Genomic DNA, 25,588 nt, shown 5'->3' with positions numbered 1-25,588 from the left:
ATTGCAACTTTGTGGGTTTCCTTTTAATTACTTCATAGATTAAATAGTTAAAATAAAGCCAAGGGTTTAAATCACCCTAATCCCTATATGAGTCCAAATAAAAATAGTTTATTATGAAAGTGGCTCAAACTACAATAAACAAATTGAAACAGGCATGTAGGAAAAGTATGAAAGAATCTTAAATCTTAATCTGTTCCTGTTTTTCTTAAACGCCTGAGGTGTTTATGTAAGGGAATGAGGTTTAGGCTTTTAGTTTTATCACTTCGTTGTGTGTAAATGGGTAACAAAAGCACCAAAAATGCAATTCTTGAAATCATTAATATCTGTCTGAGAAGATGACCTTCCCAAAGCCACTTTTTTCCCTAAAACTCTTTCCTGCTCTGGCCATAAGGTTGAAGAAACCGCTCAAGATTCTGACAACCCACCACAGTGGCCCATCTGTCTCCTAGACTATCCCCCCTACCCGCCTTTGTATTATTTTCCCCTTATTTATCATGGCATTCTCAAGGCCTTTTCATAACTCCCAGAGCATTCACACATGGGACAGAGGGGCCTGTCCCTTGTCTGCCCTTATTTGATGTGGTTGGTTAGTTTGTCCTGGAGTAACTTTCTGTTCCCTGGGGATAACCACCTGATAAGACCCTGCTGGGTCCTGTCTCAAAGGAGAGAACAAATCTGCGTAGTCTTAAATCGACTGGACTAGAGGTTAAATGCTGAAGTGACCTTGGCACCTGGAGATCCTGCATCCCTGACCTTCAAGCTGCTGAGGCTGTGAATGACTGCTGAGCTGCTAGAGGTGTCACAGAGAGACTCAGTGGGGATGAGAATTTCTAATGATTTATGGAACTTTGCTCAGGACTGAGAACTATACTTTTTAGTTATAGTACATTGTAGAAATTATTGCAATATGGAACTTCTGTTAACTGCTTGGTAGAAACATATGCACATTAATGTTTATTATTATCAAGATCTGCAATGTGCATGTTTGCTCACATGCATTCTGTCTCCTGTGAATCGGAAGTACAGAGCATTATACTGACAGATGTCATCATTTCCATCATCACAATAATAGCTAACATTTATCTAGCGTTTACCATGTGTCAGTTGTGAAGAACCTTCTATGCGTTTCCTTATGTTATCCCCACAATAGCCCTGTATTATTTAAGCCACATTATAATCCCAAATGTTGTTACTATTATTAGTCCCATCATACAGGCGAGGGAAACTATGCCTAGGTAGGTTAAGACCCAACCCCAAGACACACAGCTTATGATCGTCAAAGAACAATTTCAAACATTGTTGCCTTCATTGCCTGTACTTCAAAGAATAACTGAGCATGCTACTCATTCTTGAAAATTTGCTGAAATTCTACAATGTGCAAGTCACACAGAGAAAGAACTTAATTAACGTGGGAGGTGAACTTTCCAGGGCCAGGCTCTGAGGGTCAAAGAAACTACTAGGGTCTCTAACACTATGGCACCTGCAGCTGTTATTCTTAGAACACCTGATACAGTGCAGACATTTAATAAACACAGTAGAACAAAAATAGCACTGGGGCTTATTAAAGGATAAAATGTAATCACTAGCATTCACTCATTTGAACCTGTTAAAAGTGACTCATCGCAGATAAAATGTGTTTTTCACTCGTTGGGGATGGTATATCATGAAGCTTAAAAGCAGTGACACAGAGTCGGGAAGCCACTTACTGGTTGCAAAACTAGGGCCAGAGTATGTGATATTTCTAAGCTCTTGGGATGATAGTAATCTTACCTACCATAGGGGATTGTTCTTAGGACTCAACAAAATATTTAATTTGGTAGGTTTAAAGGATACCTGACAGACATATCATAAGCTCTCCATAAACATCAGCTATCGGGATGGCCGTTCTACATTTTCTAGAAATCTCTGATGAAAAGGGCTATTAAAACTCATCCCCTTTGGTGGAGTCATTAGGGTTTCTATATATCATATCATGGACACCTATTAAGTGAAAAAGTAACTGGGAATGCAGGATAATGCCATCTCATTTAGATGAAAGTATATAGATATATTGAAAGATAATTTTCAAATTTTCTAAAATGTTTTGTTGTTAATGTATCAAAGGAATTCTTAAATATCATTTGTTTTCATATACTGTTTTCTCTTATTTATTTATTTATTTATTTATTTGTGAGAGAGTGAGCAATGAATGGGGGCGGGGGGCAGCGGGAGAAGCAGACTCCCCGCTGAACAGGTAGCCCAACATGGGACTTGATCTCAGGACTGTGGGATCATGACCTGAACCAAAGGCAGGCACTTAACCGACTGAGCCATCCAGGCACGATTGATATACTGTTTTCTTTAAACCAGACATATAGAGCTGTGACTTAGACCAGTTATTCTGAACACTTTCCCACCCGACACCCTGTGCCTCTTCAGAGGCTGCCATCTTATCTATTTTCCATCCTGGAACCCAGTGCCTAACTCAGCTGCTCAATACTTCCGAAATACTCGGGGGAAAAAAAAAAAGAAAGTCATCCACTTTTAATAAAGTAACACTCAATATAGGAGCTGTAACTACAAAATCCTGGGTGGGGACTTCTAGTCTTGCTAGAGCAACTCACTACTTCACAAAATATCTTATTTTTTTTCCCCACTTCAGGAAACTTCTAAATGCTCAATGTCTCCCCTATATTGAATTAACATCAGTCTCTCTCTAATTTCTGTCCATTAATCTGGAGCTTCACAGACTACATCAATTTTCTCCTTAAAGACATATTTTCAAATATTCAAATACCTCTTAATTATTATTATTTCCTCTACCCAACAGGAATTTATCCATTTATTTGAACTATTTCTCCTATATTTTTGAGATCCTTCCTCTTATTAATCATCATTCTTTGGGCATATTTCAGTTTGAAAATGCCCATCCTAAAACGTGGTAGGAGAATGAGAGGTGATATCTAGATGGAGTTTGTTTCTCAAATAATAATAAAATCTGTACCATTCATGTTCTAGACATTGATACAAATATAATCTGAAAAGTTTACACAATGATGACTGGGCAGAAATTTAGTCAGCTGAAACTCCTGAGCATTTTCCACTGATCTGTTTGTGAAAGGATTTTTGAATCCCTGTGCATACTTTCATTGATTCCTATTTTTTTTGTTGGTTTTATCATTCAAACTTGTAAAGATATTTTCATATTGTTATTCTACCAGAGAATTAGCTTCATCTCCACTCCTTTTTATTGTCTATTTATAAAGTATGTTTTATACATTTTTAATACAAGGATTGAGAAAATAGGAAAAAATATAAGACTGAAGCACAAATTTAGAGATGTTTTTCTAGATGTATATCCACATATTAATCAAAAATGTCTATCACTACCATATAAACCAGTTCCGGTTCTTCCCAAGTATGAATGTTTAATATATATGCATATATATTTTAGATATATGCTTGTTTTTATATATATGTTTTGACTCAGGAATCCCATTTCTTGGAATCCATCTTGCAAAAATTAGTAGTTTTTAGCAGTTTTTATATAGTGGTTTACATACTTTGTGGTGTTTAGGTTAGTGAAAAGCATTTCTGAAGATCCTTTAAATACTGGAATCACCCTCAGCAAAGAGACATGCTGTCATTAACGGCAGTTTCAAGAGAACTTAGGTTCTCGTAGCATTCTCCTGTAGCATTCTCACTCCTAAGTATATGAATCTGATCCAACTGAAAAGGCCTACAGTATGTAAGCAGTGAGTCTCTTCCCCTTGCTCTCTCCTTTACCAGATAATAAAACCTGGTGCATTCATAGCTAAGGAACATTATGTACAAGGTTAGAGTAGATCTATGCTTGTTGATATATTGACACACACACACACACAATTACCTCCACTAATAGGGATGGAAACATGTTAAAGAGAGGGGAGAACAAGACTATGAACATATATAACCCTTAAGCCAATGTAGTATTTGAATCTTTATAATGACAATGTGTTACTTTAAAAAATATTAAGTATAATTTTAGGAATCAAAGATCTTAATGATGCCTTGTGTCTCGCAATTTTCCTAACATTTATGGAATATTTGGCCGCAGGATTTCAATATAGACCAATCTTATCCAACCACTTTGAGAAACAAGCTACCTCACCAGGAAGACAGAAAAGGTACAGAATGCATTCTGTCTTGAAACTTATAGTAAACTACAAAGAAGAGTTACCATTAACCTGGGTCTTGAAGAATCCAAGTGGATCAGTGGAGCAAAATCAGCTATTTTAGGCAGAGGGGACAGCATGTTCCAAGAAAAGGAAGCAAATGTAAGCATGTCCAACTGAAGAATAGTCTCACCTGGCCAGGACATGGGCTACATGGTATGGTCAAAGGTGACACGTGATGGTGAGCTGGGGCTACAAGAGGGAGGCCCAAAAAATGGCATATATAGTGTATCCTTTAGAAACTGGAGAGACACAGGAGGATTTTTAGGTAAGAGAAGGACATGACCATGTATGTATTTTTTGGAAAGTTCACTCCAGAGTTGGTGTGGAGGACTGATCTCAATGAAGAGAACCTGAGGTCAGGTAGACTGGATGGAAGGCTGTTAAGATGATCCACAGAGAGATGAGTGCGTGGGCTGGAGAGTGGCAGCAAAGATAAGACAGGAGGAGGCACATTCATGAGATGAGTCAGAGTCCAAGTACAAGTTATTTCAGTCCTTGGGGATGTAATCAGTCTGGACCTGGTAATGTGAACTCATTTAAGTAGCTAAGTGCTCTCCTACCATCTCCTCACTTATCTCAGGATTCAATTCCCTTATTTGTCCTACCATTTCGAGTTTGAAGATCATTTTTTCCTGATTGAGAAAACAGAAGCAAAATAGGAGTTTAGTCCTTCCAATGTCATCTGCTAATATTACACCATCTGTCCCAGGAAACAGGCCTATTCCTTGCTCAGTATTTCTTAGAAATTATATTTAAATTGTCTTTAGTGCTTTCCAAAAGGCTCAGCTCACTGTGTGGTTCAGCCTTCTCCATACTAATTTTTTAGGTTCTTGCCACTCTTTCAATTTTGTCCTTGGTGGTATGTCTCGTCTCCTGGCTTCCATTTTTCTCAAGATTCCAGAAAGAGAAATATCTATTTATGATCTGTGGTAGTATTTTAGGCTCCAATTTTTAAATTCTCTCAGTGTAAGAAAATATTAAATATATATCCCTTTCATTTTATGTTAATGAACATTATATAGTGCAGTGTCAATAACAATACATGTTAAATGGTATTTGGTATATTGAGTTCTTTCCATTTCAACCCTGAAAGTCCTTCACTTATATACTGTGTCCTTTATTTTTATATACTCTTTCTTTTCAGGTTATTACTTTGCTCCAGTTTGCTCCACTTTACGTAGCTCTTTCTTCAAGGATTTTCTTGCCATCAATTTCTTTTCTTTCTTTTTTTTTTTTAAGTTTTATTTATTTATTCATGAGAGAGAAAGAGAGAGAGGCAGAGGGAGAAGCAGGCTCCTGAGGAGCAGGGAGCCCGATGCGGGACTCGATCCCAGGACCCTGAGATCATGACCTGAGCCGAAGGCAGACGCTTAACTGTCTGAGCCACCCAGGCGCCCTCTTGCCATCAATTTCTATCTTGATTGATTTACTTTCTTCTGAATATTCCAGCCTCCTTCCTGGCTTTTCATATCTTTTCATGTCTTAAATATACTAATGCTAATATTCCTGGTATCCCTAGGCCATGGATACGGGACTCCTCACATGTACCACTTGTGTGTGTGTGTGTGTGTGTGTGTGTGTAGCATTTTTTCAATGGCATTTTAGAAATCTTCAAAACTGCTTTTTTGTTTTCTCTGGATAACAAATTTTACAGCTATTAAAATTAAAGCATTTAATTGTTGTTACTCATAGTTATGCTATAGATGGGAAGGCATTCTGGTTTAGTGGAAATAATCCCTGAGTAGAAGTAAAAAGATAGGGGATTTTCTGCTTTGCTGCTGTATAATTTCCTTGTTTAAATCACAGTTTTCTTAAGGCTCAGTTTCTTTCTCATACATAAAATAGGAAGGGTGATATTTTCTATGGTAAATCACAAACTTATAAGAATCAAATGAAATAACACGCATGAGATCTATTTACAAACTATACAGTATTATACATCATTGTTTTTAAATTAAATTAAACTAAGCTCAAACAAAAATTTGGGGTTTTGTTGTTGTTGTTTGTTTATGTACATGATTCACTGCATAAAACTTAGGGAAACTAATGAAAGAAAATTGTTCAGGTACTTCTTTTTCTACCTGATGCTCTGAAAACCAAGCTTGCCAGACTATTCAATTTTTTTTTTCTTTTGAGCTACATTATTTAGTTTAGCTTAGCTTTAAATTTTGTTTTTTCACCTACTGATGGAAAAACATACTCAGCTCATGGAATGTGTTATATTTCCATTATATTTTCATAAACAATGTATTCGTATTGAAAAAGAAACACAAATACAAACTATTTATGAAGTGTTTCTTTGTGAAAATGGAGATATTACAAATACTGTTTTCAAAGGCTACAGAGTTGACTATTCTTAACACAAAGCATATATTCATAATGATGTTGCTAGCAATTGTTCATGATTTCAATAGCTAAAAATATAGAATTAAACATGTCCTTATGGAGTATTGGTAATTTCTAAATCTATCCACTTCAACACTCATCCGATTGGCATTACCTTCACTGGAATTAAAGAAGAGATTTATATAAGAAATCTATTTGGGGATTAAGGAATTCAAAGAGAATGATAGGAACTCCTGGAATAAGTAATCTGGTTCTTTTTGATGAACATTCAAGGAGACCTGATGTAGTGTTAGGTGCAATTACCGCACATGTCCTGAGGTTAATCAGGCTCAGGACTGCTGCTCTGAGCTGGGATGGGAAGTATGGAAGGGCATCGACTCAGGACCTCATAGTTGTTCTGCCTTTATGTGGTGAGCATATATCCCTCTACTTAGTGCAGATCACTTTGTATTTTAAGTGACAGTAAGTTCAAAGGTGCTGCCAACCCTATTAGGAAAGAAACAGCGAAGATCTTGTGCTGAATGAAGGGAAGACTGGAAAAGCGAAACACAAGTATGGCGTCACTTTTTTGATGAACTGGACGGTATGGGTGGATATGTGTCAAAGTGAAAATGTCGCATCATTAGAGATGTGCTAGGGATGGTCCACAGTTGGCCTGGGGGTGGGAGGAAGCAAAAAGTCGTGCGAATCAACATTCTCGCTTAGAATCTGCCAGTTACACACTTTAAAATGAAAGCCGTGTGTTACTTAGGCAGACACCCATTGTGCTTCTCCTTCAATTTAACTAACATTAGACATTGTCACAAACCAAATTCTATTTACAGCTCAGCCCAAAGCCTTTATCCTCTTCCTTCCATTTTCTTCATTTCTAATGTTCTCCCTTTTATCTAGAGAAAACAAGGTAGACAAGATCGATACCCACATCAGGCCTTCCTTCACTTTCTTGAACTACACGGGCCTAAGCTCTAGACAGATGCCCTGATTTTCTAAATCCCAAGGATTCTTGACTGATTTTATGTTTATGAAATAAAATGGGTACTGATATACTATAGGCAAAGCAAAATTAACATTACATCACATTATCTTGTATATTTCTTTGACTTTAAAAATGGTCAGCGGGGCGCCTGGGTGGCTCAGTTGGTTAAGCGACTGCCTTCGGCTCAGGTCATGATCCTGGAGTCCTGGGATCGAATCCCACATCAGGCTCCCTGCTCAGCAGGGGGTCTGCTTCCCCCTCTGCCCTCTTCCCTCTCGTGCTCTCTGTCTCTCATTCTCTCTCTCAAATAAATAAATAAAATCTTTAAAAAAAAATGGTCAGCAATGCAACTGTAACGTTAACAGTTATTACATATTTAAATGGGACTCTGTAACTGATTGACAAGATCAATAATTTTAAGATCAAACAGTAACAGCAGTTTGTGTTTTTTTTTCTTTAATCAGGTCCTCTTTGTTTTATATGTATGCCTACAGCTAGATCCTGTTTTCTGTCTGTAGACAGTGATTCCTGCTGTGCACTGTTGAGAAAATGAGAAGACAAAATGGAGAATCAATTTAAGAAAAAAAAAAAAGCTTTAGTTGACAAAGCTTTATAGTAGATCAATGGAATCTAGCTAGTTAAGATATCTTTAGTAGCTGAGATAAGATTATATAATTACTGTAAATACTTTTACATTTTATGTCTTCCTCATTTTGAATTTCTGTATTTGGAGAAAATCTTCGCAAGTATGCAAAATTTTTTTCTTATGGCATTTGAATGATCATTTCTTTTGTTATGATATATATAACCAATTTCATAAGGCAATAAATCAAAAGATACTCCAACTCCATAAACATTCCACACACTTACTTGGAATTCATCTACTTAAGAATGAACTTCTCCGTCCAAGGATTGAAAAAAAGTGTTAAGTGCACTTTCAAGGTGGGCATAACTGTTTTGTTTCATTACTTAGTACTTAAGGGAATTACTTATTTTACAGTTATTCTTTTATCACTCGTTTGTTTAAACAATTTTCCCCATAAGCACAGGATGTGTAAGACTGATATAAAGCAGGAACATTTGTTTAATAGGTTGATCCATAGATCCGATATTTATTTAATTAGGTTTTACTGAATTTGCATACTGGAAGTAATTAGTTGTTTAAAATTCCTAATAGCATTCAGCAAAATATTGTTTGAACTATTTCAGCACACCTTTGTTTATTAAAAAAAAATAAACAAACATTAATGAACATCCTGCTAACTGGCTCTTAGTCACAAGAAGAAAATATCCCAGCAATGTTGCCTAAATATGAAATGTAGAAGTAAATTATTTAGAAACTAATTTAAAGCCTGCAGCTAGTATACAAAATAAATAATATGATTCATACTGTTCATCCACCTTTGACCTAAATATACTGTAGGCTGAGATCCTAACTTGTAAATAGGACTCTCTTTACTACATCCAACACCATTTTTAGATTAAATCATAGCTATTATGTATAAACACTTTAGTGATTCTGGAGCACGGCTATTCAAAACTAGCAGTAACCATGCACCTGATTGCTAAACCCAATGACACTTAAAATTGAATATTCTGAATATACTCAAGTACGCATTAGTTCCAAATTAAACCACACAGTACATATAAATTTACACATAGTAATTCATTATTAAAATGCAATTTCTGGGCTTGGGAAAGTATAGAATATATACACACTCATCAAATACATACATTCTTCTCAACACAAATGAAGCTATTGATACCACGTAGCCAGTTAAGACTACTGTAACTGGCAATACTTGAGTGTGATAATTATTATCATATTTATTTTCTCTTGAAGACAATTTCAGTTTCCCAGATAAAAGCACACTGATTATAGAGTAGATAATGATTGTTGATAGTGCAGAATTTAACAAATATAGGTATCAAATGAAATCTCCTTTGCCATCACATTTCCATTGGGGAAACTGTGTGCCTGCCTTCCTGGAGCGGAGAAAGTGAGATGGAATTATAATGGTATGAAGTTCATCAGTAAGATGAATATTGGTGGAGCACCATTCCCTATGCAAAAGTACTGACTTCTGGGGCGCCTGGGTGGCTCAGTCGTTGAACGTCTGCCTTCGGCTCAGGTCATGATCCCAGGGTCCTGGGATCGAGCCCCGCATCGGGCTCTCTGCTTGGCGGGAAGCCTGCTTCTCCCTCTTCCATTCCCCCCTGCTTGTGTTCCCTCTCTCGCTGTCTCTCTCTGTCAAAATAAATAAATAAAATCTTAAAAAAAAAAAAAAAGTACTGACTTCTTTGAAGAATACAGGTGGTTCTTCTTAAGCTATGAGGCACCATTATTATAGTTGGAATGGAACAGAATGTCCTCCACTTAACCTCTAAGTTTAGGAGAATAATTACAACCTTACACTTGCTTTTTCCAGATAGTTCCTTCAGGAGATTTTGACTATAATGGATAAAGCCTCTCTCTTGTGAGGCTGCAACTTTATGACTTGTGATCATGGGTGAAAGAACTGGGATGCTTTTCGAATCCTCTCAGTGGATCCAGAAGGATAAATGTCACCTTGCCTCTTGTGATAGCATCAATCGTAGCCTCACCATAGGGACAAAGCCATAACGAAGAAGACGCAGATAGGCAAGAGAATCATCAGATGGGGGCGCCTGGGTGGCTCAGTTGGTTAAGCGACTGCCTTCGGCTCAGGTCATGATCCTGGAGTCCCGCATCGGGCTCCCTGCTCGGCGGGGAGCCTGCTTCTCCCTCTGACCCTCCCCCCTCTCATGTGCTCTCTCTCTCTCTCTCTCTCATTCTCTCTGGCTCAAATAAATAAATAAAATCTTAAAAAAAAAATTAAAAGAATCATCAGATGGAGGTAGCTAGGATAGGTCCAGATAAGAATGGAAAAAACATAGGCATCGTTTAATCATAACTCCTTGGGTGTGGGATTCAAGGGCTCTGAGTAGGAGATGCACCCTTCCACCTTTATACCTGGGAAAGACTTACTGCAAACACAAACCGAGAAAGCATTGTTTCCAGGGTGAAGTAAAGTCTAGTTTTCAAAGTAATCTGACTTTATCCTGTTAGAAAAGAAACGCAGTTCAGGATTTCGTTAATTCTGAGCACACAGGGAAGCTGTGGTTTTGAAAGTCCTCGAAGGTAATGGCCTACTTACCTGGGATGTGTACATGGGGGACAGAGAGGGGTTTTACAAGACAATCTTTGATCACTTGGGCATATACTTAGAAAACTGTCATGGTACTCTTGGTAAAGCAAGATCATTTTAGTCAAATCATTGTTGAACTTACGTAAGATTATTTTGATCTATGTCTGGTTTTGTTCAGCATTTTTTCTGTGGTATGGAAAGATGACTTTGTATAACACAAATTATATAACATGCCATGAGTCCAATTTGCATGTTCTGAAGACATATAGTTTGTGGTTAGATTGGGGTTTAAATTCTTCCTCTGCCATTTAAGCATTGTATGGTATTGAATAAGTTGCTTAACTTAAAAATCTGCTTTCAAAAAAAAAATCTGCTTTCTTTTTTTGTGTGGATAATAAAACCTAATGTTAAGTAATACAACATTTGCAGATATTACTGTATTTCACGGAACCTAAGCACCACATTTTTAAAATGTTTTTATAACTCTGAAATTCAAAATTGTCTTTCAGTGTATGGTATCTTAAAATCCCTGTAAATCTTGATGAAAGTACATTTCTTTAAGAATAGAATTGCTTTTGCTTCTGTGGTCACTTGAGGATATTATGTACTAATGGCCAATTTAAAATTGTTTGAAATACATACATGCATTGTATTTTAGAGACAGTTCTTATGAAATAATATGTATATGTGGAGAGAGAATGAGAGAGAGATGATCTGATTGAAGACAGAGAACACTGACTGAAAAAAATTTTAAAAAACCCCGAATCTTCACAAGATGGAATAATTGTACAAGAAATAATTAAATATTATAAGTTTGTAGTATTTATACATTTGTATTACTTTATATATCTGGAATTATTAAACTTAAAAATTGCCTGGGGTGCCTGGGTGGCTCAGTTGGTTAAACACCTGCCTTTAGCTTAGGTCATGATCCCAGGGGCCTGGGATCGAGCCCCATGTAGGGCTCCCTGCTCAGCAGGGAATCTGCTTCTCCCTCTCCCTCTGCCCCTGCCCCCCCATTCATGCTCTCTCTCTCTCTCACTCTCTCTTAAATAAATAATAGAAGAAAAATTTTTAATTGCCTTAAGATTATATGTAGGTGTTTGTGTGTGTGTGAATTATATTTATATGATGGAAAACCAGATACATATGTGTAGCAGACTTTAAGGTGCCTCCATGATTTCTGTCTTCTGATACTCATATCCTTTTTAAGCCCCTCCTCTGAGTGACTTTGGGACCTATGACTACTAACTAATAGAATATGGCAAAGGTGATAGGATGTTATTCCTCTGACTGTGTTATGTTATAAAGACTTCATCTTGCCAGCATATGGCTCTGGAGTATCTCTCTTTGCCTCACTGGCTGTGAGGAAGCAAGCTACCATGAGTCCTACAACTGCAAAGAAATGAATTCTGTCAGTAATTTGAGTGAACCTCAAAACAGACCCTTTTCCAATCAAGTCTCCAGATGACAATCTACCTTTGGCTAAAACTTTGACTATAACCTTACAGAAGACCCAACTAACCCATGCCCAGACTCAGTGTCCCTCAGAAACTATGAATTAAATGTACGTTGTTTTAAGCCACTTATTTCTCCATGCTGTCATGCAATGGAAGTCTAATACAGTGTGCATACAATATGGACCTCTTTAAACAAGGGATATAAGATCTGATATCAAGGTTAGGGGGGTCAGGAATGAAGACTGAAATCTGTGGACAGAGTCAAGTATTTAGAATCAAGATCAGAATTCTGAACAGGATAATATGTCTGCAGGAAGTCTCAAAGATCTGATAATGGAATTGTGGTCTACGAAAAATTAAGGACTCTGAATATAGCAACAGGTTGGAGGATAATCTAGAAGTCTAGGTCATGTTTCATCTAAAATGTTCACAACTCTTTCTAGAATGAGGGCAGAACAGAAGGGTACACTAAGATTGCTTTGTGAAGGATTAATAAGCTAATACAAAAAAAAGGAATTTGAGTGAGGAGGCATCAAAGACATATGCAAAGGAGTGAAATAACCAGATCGTGGTTTTAGGCAGTGGATAGGTTACAAAGTGGAGCATGACGTGTGAGGAGGGCATTGGAGAATGCAGAGATGGGGCTGACTTGTCACAAAATGCCAACCTTATGGAATGCTTGGACTAAGGCAGAATGTTTCACACTTTTTGGAACAATTAATGTGGTCTTATCCTTCGATGTTTAGAATGCCATTCCTTCTTCTTCCCTGGTGAAACACTATTAACTTTTCAACCTCCAGGAAAATACCTGTTCTTTTAAAAATTTTCCCATAGAACTTCACACACAAGATAGGAGAGTTTTCTGTTCCTTATGCCTAGTCATAGGGTCATATTAAACTTGCATTTCATTTCTCAAAAAGACATTACATAGGTGCTTTTAATTACGAATTTAGTAATATAATTTACAAATTTGTTCAACACTAATTGAAGAATATTATCAAGCTTTAAAACTGGTTTGTTAAAGCATCTTAACAGAAAAAAAGAAAAGTATAATTTTGAAGCCTAGATATTTTAATTGTACTGTGGCACAAAAAGAATACTACAAAAAACATTGCAACATGCTTAGTTGACATTTTTCTATTCATTGAAGTTTGGCATTTTAAAATTTCATAAAAGTTATTAATGCATAAAAAGCCACTTCATCTTGAATTCAGAATTATCATCATAATGTTTTGATGGTCTGTAGTACCTTCTTTTCATTCTCAAACTTAAAAATGCTGTGGTATTGTGTCACTCAAAAAGCTTTATTCTTTATTAGAACTTTAAGGGATTTGTTGATTCAGTGCAAAAAGATTTGCCTTGTCAATAAGTATATTAAATTTTATTTTAGTCTAATTCAAAATTGCTTATCATTTTCTATCATTTTAATAATGATGGGTATGGGAAGAGATAGGTCAACATTTTTATTACTATCATATAAAACATCAGATAGCCCTACCAGAAATCAATTCTTTACATTAATGTGGTGGTTTAAAGTTTTCAAAATTCTATTAATATCTTATGCCTTTATGGTACAGAAAAGGTAGTTATTAATTTTATTTTATCTATTTTTAAATATCTTAATTTATTTTTTTGAAATACAAACTAAGACCTACAGACTTTAATTGATTTCTTCCAAGACACAGAGGTAGTAAATGATTACATTGGAATTATAGTTTAACTCATCCAAACCCTAGACCTTTCCCATACACCATGCTGGTTTCTATAACAAGACACACTTTGTAGCACTCTGAAGATAAAAGCATACAAATCCCCAAGTGGAACCATCTTCCATGACAAGTATCTCAGTCAACAAAGTGGCAACATTTAAAAAAAATAAATAAACAGTTCAGATGTAGTATCTAGACACCCAGGGCAACTAACAAAAGTGAATTTTCTGCATAGAATGACTAAATCAACTTTCTGTAACAGTACAGTTAGTTTCAGTTTTATTGTATACTAAACTGTCTTTTTATGAGATGGAAATCAAGACAAATAACTATGTTGTTTCTCTCAGAGTAATATATTCTATGATGTGGGAAGAGAATAGAATATGTACATCATGTAATCCAACCCTTTAGACCTGTTAACTTTATCACCAGAACACATAACAAGATGGGGGTGGAGGGAGTGTTGGAAACATTCTGGTCTCTTTTACTTTTCTGCTACAGGTGAACAGTATTAGCCTAGTCAGACAAGAGAAGAAAACAATGGATTAGAGAAAAATGCATACTTATGTAAAATATGGTATGAATCATAGGCCATCATATCCTAATATGCCACACTTACATATTAAAACATAACATTTATGATTATAAATTTGTATTCTTAATGTTGGACGTGTGAGCACCATCTGTGGTACAGTATAGTAGTTACCACTACTGTAAAAATTGTTTTCTCTGCCTCACTATATGTATTTCTATTGCAATGTTTGTATGATGCCTCCCCCATTAAGATGGAGAATTGGTTTCTATACTTCTTGATTCTAAGTTTGGCTAATTCCTCACTATGATCAATGGGACAGTATCAGTGTAACTCATGCAGAGGCTTGAAGAGTGTATGGTAGAGTTCAACAACTTTTGCTGCTGGGAACCCTTTGGCCACCCTGTGAGCAAGCCAAGGTAGCCTCCTGCAGTGTGGGAGGCAGTGTGGGAAATGATGGTAAGGATGGTGCAAGAGGAACCAGCCATCCAAGCTGTCCCAGACATCCTACTCATACTGTATGCAGACATGTAAATAAGGCCATTCCGAAGTGCTCAACCCAACCAACTAAGAGAACAATGAGGAATAACAAATGTTTGTTTCTTTAAGCCACTGTTTTGGAGTGTATTGTGATGTAGCAAAAGTTTGATGATTCACCCATTTAATTGTGCAACTTGTCATCAATCTTGTATCTCATAAAAATGAAAATCTGGGATTTCAAAAGTTAAAGATCTGTGTGCATTACTGATGTATATATTTGAAATTGATCCTCAAGGAAAATATGTCAAAAACTAGATGGAGCATATTTTCCATAGAAATGTTCTCATTTTGTGCTCTCTGTTTATAATTCAGAGTTGTTTCATTCATTCAAGTTTTATCTATTGATCTTTCCTTCTTCTTTCTTGTACACTACATAGAATTCATCTCTAAGGAAATTATGACAATTAAATAAGTTTACACAGATAGACAAAAAGCTAGATGATGGACCAATAAGTAGATAGAATAATAGAAGGACAGAGGATAGAGGAGCAATGGAGAGAGAGATAGATCGATATAGGGAAACCTAGAACACTAATTGGTAATACATAGCAAGGATTTATAAATGTAAATATAAAATAATTTTATTGTTATCTAACTAGATTCCATTTAAAAACGTTTGCCAATATCTTGTTTTTCTTCATTCACATAGCTTCTATTCCTCTTCAGGATCTCAATGCTTCTTGCTTTGAATACTCCTCTAATATAATTTTTTCAGCCTTTCCCCTCAAATACTATCTTTATACAATAATTCTCTTGCTCAAATATATCCATAGTTTCCCCTTGACTAGCAAAATAAAATCTCAATCTATGTCTCTACCTTTATGTCCTTTGCAATCTGATACCCAACCAAATTTTCTGGCTTTATTATTTTCTACTCCATTATGTATACATTGAGTTTCAGCCTAACTGCATTACTTTTTGTCACCTTCAGATAATGCATGCATCCTGCGCCATGCTCATGTCGTAACTCTGCATCAAAGATCCTCCTCATATCCAATTCTTTTCTTATTGTTCCAGGCTTGATGTACTATTCTGTGTATATTTTTTTAGATATTTACACTCCTAGAACACCTAGGATTCTTTGAACAATCATAACATTATATTTAAACAGTTTTTGTAGCACTTATCATTTCCTAAATTTTGTATTTGTTCTGTGTATCTATATCTATGTCTATCCCATCTCCATGTCACCTAGATAGTGCCTGGAATATATTTTGACTCTGTAAAGTTATTTTAAAATAAATATTGTAAAATAAATATGTGAATAAAACCCCAAATTAAATAGCTGTTAAGAAATTTGTAAATGGTCTTATAACTGATACAACTTTAGGGGCACCTGGATGGCTCAGTCTGTTAAACATCTGCCACCTTCAGCTCAGGTCATGATTTCAGGGTCCTGGGATCGAGCCCCAGGTCAGGCTCCCTGCTCAGCAGGAAATCTGTTTCTCCCTCTCCCTCTGCCACTCCCCCTACTTGTGCTCTCTCTTTCCCTCCCTCTCTCTCTCTAATAAATAAATAAATTTTTTTTAAAAAGATACAACTTCCATTTAATTAAAAAAAAAGGTAAAACAAAACAAAACAAAAAAACAACATGATTCTAACTACCTTCTTAGGTAGTTCAAAGTCATTCTTCAGTATTCCCCCATGTAACCAATCAGGACAAATAAGACTAATGTGATAAACAACCTCATAGACTCAGTGGCTTAATGCATAAAATTGCTCTCTTGTTTACACGAAGTCCTCTATTTGTTGGGTAACTCTCCAGGGTTGTTGTCATTCATGCCATGACTCAGTAATTCAGGCTGCATCTTTTCTCACCTCCAAAGAAGAAAAGAATTGGAAATGTACAGGGAAGATTTTCATTACCTTTATCACAATTAGTTATTATTTACAACTTATTAGCCAGAATTAGGCAAGTGGTGTCACTTAACTATTAAGAGGTTGGAGGGCAGTCTTCCATGTTCCCAGCAAGGAAAAGACAACTAGACATTCATAAATGGTACCTCATTTAAAGACAACATCATTCACTGAGCTGAACACATTAGGAAACTTGATATTTTCATCTGCTTTACCACCCATCATGCAGCAAACTATCACTAACTTTTAACCTACAAATATCTCAGGAACCTTAGCTTCTCTTTATCTCTACTAATGCTAACCAAGTAGAAGATAAAATACATTTTAAACTGGGCTGGTGAAATCATCTTGTAACTGATTAGTCCAGTTACTATGGCTGCATAACCGAACACTCCAAAACTTAATGCCATAAAACAAGAACAATTTTGTGATTCTCTGATGTTTATAAAATGGATGGGTCATAAATTTAGTTGGGGACACAATCGGGATGGCTTTCCTCTGCTCAAAGATGTCTGGAGCCATCACTTGGAAGACTCAAATGAAGAGGTGATTCAAGGTGACTGGGGGTGACCTAAGTGGCTGGGGGCTAAAACAAGTAGAGCAGGATGATACATATCCAAAATAGTTTCTCTACTCATCTGAGCTATCATGAAGCCTGAGTTCGGTAGTGGTTGTCAACCAGATTAACTATATATGACGGCTTGGTTTCTGAGAGGATTCAAGTGACTGGAGGTGACCTGAGTGGCTGGGGGCTAAAACAACTAGAGCAGGATGATACATATCCAAAATAGTTTCTCTACTCATCTGAGCTATCATGAAGCCTGAGTTCGGTAGTGGTTGTCAACCACTATATACGACGGCTTGGTTTCTGATAGGAAACCCCTAGACAGCAAACATTTCAAGAGAGCAAGGAAGAGGATGTATGGCTTATTTCCACCTAGTCTTGGAAGCCATACACAGTCAGGGATGCCTCCTTCTACTTATTATAAGGGATTTATGAAGGCCAGTCCAAACTCAAGGAAAGGGAGGGGAAATAGACTCTATCTTCTGATTAGGAATAGATAAGTTCATATTAGAGAAGAAATTTCAGGAGGGAGATTTCATTTTCACTGAATCATCCATCAAGTACCATTACCTTGGGGAGGCCAAATTGTTAATCTCTTTAACTCATAGTACTATATAACTCTGTCTAGCACTTCTCAGAGTTTCAATTTTAATTTGTCATTAATTCTTCAATATCTATCTTTCCCAGTAAACTTAAGTTCACAGAAAGCAAGAACTAAGTATTCCATCCACCCCCAAACCCAGACATCTGTGTTGGATTATGTTCCATCAATGGCTATGGCTGAGAACCATAGAGCCACCTACATAAATGAAGGAGATTCTCCTGAACAGTCTCTATGGGCTTTCCACAAGTTCTTCCTTCATGGTCCCCCTTCCACATCTCAGTTTCTTGGATTTACTTGCGAGCTCTGACCTATCCCTCTGCCCTAAATCTCCAGGTGAAGGGGTTAGTGACTTTTTCTCTGAACCTCCTACTATCTCCTTCCAGATTTTTATTTCCACAGAACCTTTTTTAAAGACAATTGTTTAAGTCCTATTTCCTAAATAAATCCCATATTTTTATAATAAATCCTGCATTCCTATAATACTTAACAGCAGCTGTTTCCTGACAGAGTATTCTTAGAACTTTACCTAGTGCTTGGCACATAATGGGTTCTTGATATATATTTTTGAATGGATAGATAAATAAATGTCAAGACATTTAATTTATTCAAAAAAGGTCAAGGTAATAATAATTTCAAATAAGAATCATCAGTGGATCCTAAAACAGGAGGGGAAATGTGAGATGTAACAGAATATTTACATAGCCTCAGTGTGCACCACACAGAGTACCAATTCATTTCAAAGTAGAAAAGATGACTTTATGAGGAAGAATCCTGGCAGACACCACCTTAACCAAGAGACCAAAGTTACCATCATCAGTGACAGGACAAATAGATACCATGTGCCTGATAAAATACACAGAGAATCACAACAGCATCCCTTCCAGGATTATTTCTACCAAATGTGCATATCTAAATCTAATTGTGAGAAAACATCAGGTAAACCCAAACCAAGGCATATTCTTCACTACCGTGAAGGTCCTAAAAAGCAAATAAAGACTGAGGAATCTTTCCATTTTGAAAGATGATAAATAGACATCACTTTTAGAGTCAAATAAATGAAATGTGCAATTATGAGCTAGATTCTTTTGTTGTAGAGGACATAACTGTAACAATTGGTGAACTCTAAATAGAGTGTGAATATTGAACCACCACTATCAAAACCAAAAAAAAATATGACACTGATATATTATTACCATTAAGTATTAATAATTGGTGAACTCTAAATAGAGTATAAATAGTTAATGATAATGATATACCAATGTTAATTTTTTTTTTTTTTTTTTTTTTTAGTTTTCCTGGTAGGATTGCTGTTATGTAGCAGAATCTTTTTGGGTTTCTTGGACAAATATTAACATATTTTGGAGTGATGGGGCATCAGTTTGTCAACTGACTCAAACAGTTCTAAAAAAATAGAAAAAGACAGGAAAGACAGTATAAAGATGGTATAATCTTAATATCTGGGGAACATTAGTAACAGATAAATAAGAATTGTTTGCACAGTTATGGAAACTTAATTCTAATTTTGAAATTGCATTAATTAAAAATTAAATGGTCCAGGGTGTTAATAAGTGATATACCTTTATTTTTTTCTCCATAAAGTTTACCAGCACAATTTTGTGCTGGACTTGAAATACAGGGTATTACTATGATATCCCTGCAAGTATAGAATAATCTCAAAATGTCTAAAGGATTAACCCTCTGATGATTATCCCCACTGGAAAAAGAACGTATGGATGCACTGTTTTGTTATCTTGCACCATCCAGAATTGCTCTGACATAACCTACAACTTTCCATCTCCCAAGTCCATCATTCTCTGATATGCTCGATTTGTTATGCTCATCCATGAGGTGATTTTTCTGACATGCCTAGGGTGATGAATGAGATTGAATGTCTTTATCTCAGAATGAATCCTCTATCTCTTCCTACCTTTAGCAATAAAAGGACTTTATAGATGAGGTGATTAGGTTTTCTACCTCCGTTAATTCAGATCTTTATTCAATTGACCAAAGAAAGTGAAAAAAAAATTTAAAATGTGGAATAAATTCATTATTTATGAACTATCACAGGTATGTATGTAGTTAAATATTTTATCATGTATTTTTTGTTGTTGTTGCAATGGGGCAGAGATATTTTAACTGGCAAAAGCAAAAAATGCAGACAGTTCATAGTTTTAAAGTTATTTTTTTAATTAAAATAATAATAATAATATGGACAGGGCACCTGGGTGGCTCAGTTGGTTAGGCAACTGCCTTCAGCTCAGGTCATGATCCTGGAGTCCCTGGATCGAGTCCCGCATCGGGCTCCCTGCTCGGCAGGGAGTCTGCTTCTTCCTCTGACCCTCCTCCCTCTCATGCTCTCTCTATCTCATTCTCTCTCTCAAATAAAAAAGAAAAAATCTTTAAAAAATAATAATATGGACACACACAAAGAGCTGTGATTTGCATGCAATGATGACATTACTCCAGGGTAATTCTGCCTGTGTTTTATAGCTTACCTGTCAAGAACTGCCAGTGATAAATTTGCTCCTGGAAAATACCTTCTCTGAGTTCTGCGCTGTCTCGATTTTATTTCTTTTCCAAAAGACAAGAAGTTTTTATGTCTACACTCCAAATGATGAAACTTATTTCTGGCTGCTCTACAGCAGTGTGCTCTCTCTGGATTCCATTCATTTACTCTCCATTCGGCAAACATTTATTTTATCAGGCAGTGCACTAGACTCTGAGGATAACAAATTGAGAAAAATCTTGGCAAGGCTCTCTAATAGCAATCTAACTGACTTCTGCAGCAGACACCTCTCAGTATGTATGCACACACACAATTACTTCCTTTTACTAAAAAAAAAAAAAAAAAAGAAAGAAAGAAAAAAAAAAGAAAAAGAAAAAAAGCCCATCTCTGGCTTCATGATTAGATTAGGATTGAAGACTTTACCCAAGCTCACCACTGAGATTCTCTTTTAATGAATATGAAATTAGGACTTAAAGGATCTAGTTCTGACATTTTGCTTAAATTTAAATGGTATGTTCTAGAGCGGTATGGGGAGTCTGCCTTCTCCCATGTCTGTGAAGAAGGAAAAAGCATTTAGCTACCAGGCAGATCTTCAAAGAGATCACAGTAAGACACACAGGAAAAATGATTACATTTCAGAGAATAACTATTTGGCTTTCTGGCAGCTTTCCAGTTCCTATTTCAAGATTTTAGTTAGGCCCAGATGCACAGTTGACCCTTGAGCAGCACAGGAGTGAGGGGCACCTACTTTTCTGCACAGTTGAAAACCCAAGTATAAATGTTGATTCCCCAAAACCTTAACCTACTGTTGACTGGAAGCCTTACAGATAATATAAGCAGTCAATTAACACATATTTTGTACATTATATTATTATACAGTGTATTTTTAAAGTAAGCTAAAGAGAATGTTATTAAGAAAATCTTCAAGGGGCACCTGGTGGCTCAGTTGGTTGAGTGCTTGACTCTTGATTTTGACTCAGGTCATGATCTCAGGGTCTTGGGATTGACCTATACTCACATAGGGTTCCGTGCTCAGCAGGGAGTCTGCTTCTCTCTCTCTCCCTCTGACCCCACCTTTATAAAGACCAAATAAGACTAAACTGTACAAGATGGGTTTATTTTTTCTTTCACATAAAAAGTGCTAGCTGATAGACAATTAATTGTAGGGATGCTGCACTTCACAAAGGGAACCAGCAACCCAGACTCCATCTATCTCATAGCCCTGTCATTCCTTAGGGTGTTCCTTTCATGTTCCAGCCTACAGGAAGGGAAAAAAGAAAGTAGAGGTCAAATAACACCCCTTTAAGGATGTGATCCAGAAGTTGCTCACAGAAATTCTCTTCATATCCCATTGGGCAGAAGATAGTCATATGGCCATGTGGTAACTATTTAAAGAGTTGCATTGCGTAAGGGAAAAATGGTACAATGGCGGTTGGGAGCCCTTAGCAATTTCTGCGAAAATAGTGCCATTGGAACATAATGGTGGAGCTATTATGGTCATTCACTCAAGACCATAAGAAAAGGTATCCTGGAGGAAGTGAGTCTCAGCTGGATCTTGAATGATAAATTGGACGTTGCTAAGAGGAAGAATGACAGGGGCCATTTCAGGAAGAGGAAACGTAATGTACAAAGACAAAGATTTATTACTAGAATTTCTATGGCTGAAGCATAGACTGTGTATAATGAGGGACTGGCAATGACATCAAATGAATCTGAAAATGAAGGCTAAACTACAAATATCTTATATTTCCTTGTAAGGAATTTAGATTTAATGCTATGGCAGCAAGAAGTATCACATTTTTATTAGCAGAGTGGTGATCTAATTAGATCTGTTTTTAGGAAGATGACTGGTAACCTGTGAAGAATTAGATAGGAGTAGGTATAATGCTGGTGGAACATGGGGGTCAGGTCATAGAGAGAAAATGTGTGATTAATATTTCTGCAAGCATTCAATAAACATAAAATGTATCTTAAAGTTCCCAACTTTCCTTTCATCAACACATTTCTCAAAAGAATCACCTTCTTGTGTAGAGGTTTCCCCTTTTCCCCTTTATTGCTTATTCCTCAGATTGCCTTCTTTATCCAGCATTCTTGATTTTTCTCTCATCAAAAAAAAAAGCCTATATTTACTCAGATTACCAAGAAGAACCCAGAGAAATTAATGAAGTAATCTGTAACACATTAGCAAATCCTACTGGTTGAATGGAATAAACTCATTTATTTACTAGACGGGCACAATTTGTTTCTTTTCCTGGGCCTGAAACAAATGTTAAAAATCAACCAACCAAACACTGGAGTTTCTAACTTAACTAAAATATAACTTCTTAACTGATAGTGAGTGGAAACTAAAACTCAATTTTTCTGATTCTTTTTCATTGATCTTTTACTCCTCAGATCATCTCTCCCCATCCCCCTTCCCCCATTCTTTGAGGACACGCTTTGTGTCAACCCAGGCTCTCGGGTTGTAGCTGTGACTGAGGACAAAATCCCTTCAGTTACAAAGCTTACTTTTTTTTTTTCCCCTTTGCTTCCGGTGTACCACAGGACCAGTATTTGTGTGTTAAGAGGGGCCTCATGAACATATTTCTTCCACATAGTAATTGAGGATATTATACAAAAGGCTAAATAAATGGTTTCATCGAAGTCTGCTGATGGTTTCATCGAAGTCTGCTGACCTCTGAGGCTATAATCATAAACAATATATTGTCCTTATCCTCAAGAGACTTTATTGGTTCCCAACAATAATGGGAAAATAATATCTTTAAAAGTGAATAGAGTCAAATATATATTTGTATCAATGGGGCAGAAACACATGTTCAATCTACTGCCATACACTCCAACTTCTTCCAGTTTGGAAGGCAAAGTGGGTAAATGAGGGGTTTTCAGGGATCACTGATTTATTCATATATGTCTTCATTCATTCAACAACTAATTATAGAGTGGAACTATATCGCATGCTCCAAGAATACCCTAATTAAGAAAATAGGCCCCAAACAAAACAATACAAAACCTTCCTTCACAGAGTTCGCATTCTAATGGATATCTATCCTCAAAGATATCTTCTGAGAACTTTACAATCGTATGCAGTCCTTTGCCACAGGTGTATATGGGTTTCTTGTGAGTTTTATCTTGTTTTCATATGTAAGACACTATCAAGCCTAACAGCTGCTCCTCCCATATTTCTATCACACTCATTCTGTTGCTCCCTCAGTAGCTGGAGTGATCTCTTTGAATAGAAAGTCACATTATGTCATCCTCTGTTCAAAACCCTAGTTGGATTCCAACTTCACTCAGAGGAAAAGCCAGTATTGAGACAATGGTCTCTAAAGCCCTGTGTGCTCTAACTCCCTAATGCTTCTCTGATTTCAACTCCTGATTTCCTCCTTATCCACTTGGCTCCTTGGCAAGGAGCCACACTGCCTTTCTTGTTACTCTTCAAACATAATCTAGTTTAGAACCTTTGAATTTATGCTTTCCCATTCCCAGACCTCACTTGCCCTGTATATCTACATGGCTAATTTTCTCACCTCCTGAAATGTTTAACTTAAATATTGCCATCTCTACGTGGTATGCTTTAGTCACCTCTCTAGGATGACAACATCTCTCCGCATACTCTTCCCCTTACCATAATTTACCTTTATATAAAAATTTCTATTATTTTTATTACCTATATCTTCCCACTAGATTTTATGCTCCATGTGGTAGGGATTTTTCTCTACATTATACATGTTTGGTTTGTATTTGTTTTCTATTGCTATGTAACAATTTACCACGATTACCACAACTTTAGTGTCTTAAAACAACACCATTTATTATCTCACAGTTTTGTAGGTCAGAAAGTCTGAGTGGACTTGGCTGTGTTCTTTGCTTAGGGTCTTACAAAATCAAAATCAAAGTTATCAGTCAACCAAACTGGGCTCTTATCTGGAGGCTCTAGGGGAAATGTGCTTCCAAGCTCAGTCAGATTGTTGGCAAAATTTAGTTCCATGCAGTCATAGGATTGAAGTCCCCATATCCTTGCTGGCAGTCAGCAGAAGCCACTCTCAGATTCTAGAGGCTGCCCACATTCCCTGACATGTGACCTCCTCCATCTTCAGGCCAGCAAAAGTATGTCAAATCCTTCTCATGCTTAGAGCCCCTCTGTCTCCTGCTTCTGCTACCAGCTGGATAAAACCCTGTTTTTAAGCTCTCCTGGGATTAGGTTTAGACCCACCCAGATAATTGCCTTTTCCCATGTAATGTAACATAGTTATATGAATAAAATCACATTCACAGTGGTGGGGATTACATAAGATTAAAGGTCATCATGGTAATTTTAGAATTATGCCTACCACAATGCATATACCCCAACTTCCAAGATTTTCTGGAACATTTATTGAATGAATGCAAAAGTGAATGAATGAATAAAGGAATGAATGACTACTGCTATATTATCACATGACTATCCTGGGAATTCTGTATGAGTCTGCCTGCCCTGTCTGCCTAGCACAACACACAATCATTGTTTAGCAGGGCTAGCACATATTCCTAGGGCTCTACCTCGGCAAGGCACATGGTGGTACAGTTTCCCCTGACTTTCAAATCTCAATGAATATATCTAGATAATCTCTTTGCTCTTATTCCAGTAGATCAGCAGCCCTCATAGAGATTAAGAAGAGGACCCATCACTTTCTAATCTTGTCATTTCCCTTCCAGCTTAATTCCTCTTCCCCTCAAAAAGAGAATCTTTTTCTACCTAGACCGTACTCTTCATTGTTGGGTTTTCCTAGTCTTTTGCAAAGCCCTTAGTCTTTCTCCTTCTCTTCAGAACCTCTATCTTTAAATGTCAAATGTCAGGATGAGATCAGTTTGTAGAATGAGAAAAGGGCAAGAGAGGATGGGAATGGAAAGTAGAGAGGAGGAATTAGAAATAAGACAAGAAACAACATTAGTTAATATTTCCAACATATTATTCCCCACTGCATTTTAAACTCTTATTTCACTTCATTATTATTGTATGTTTATAGATCTGTCTCTCCCTCTTATACTATTGTATCACTAAGGGCAGAAATAGACATCACTAATTTATTTTTTTTATTTTTTTAAAGATTTTATTTATTTATTTGAAAGAGAGAGACACAGCGAGAGAGG

Source organism: Mirounga angustirostris, unplaced genomic scaffold (assembly GCF_029215605.1).
Source record: "Mirounga angustirostris isolate CCGP_5_RB_7025 unplaced genomic scaffold, mMirAng1.0.hap1 SCAF_4, whole genome shotgun sequence".
Lineage (NCBI taxonomy): Eukaryota > Metazoa > Chordata > Mammalia > Carnivora > Phocidae > Mirounga > Mirounga angustirostris.
The sequence above is the reverse complement of the archived record's forward strand: the minus strand, read 5'-3'. Positions refer to the sequence as shown.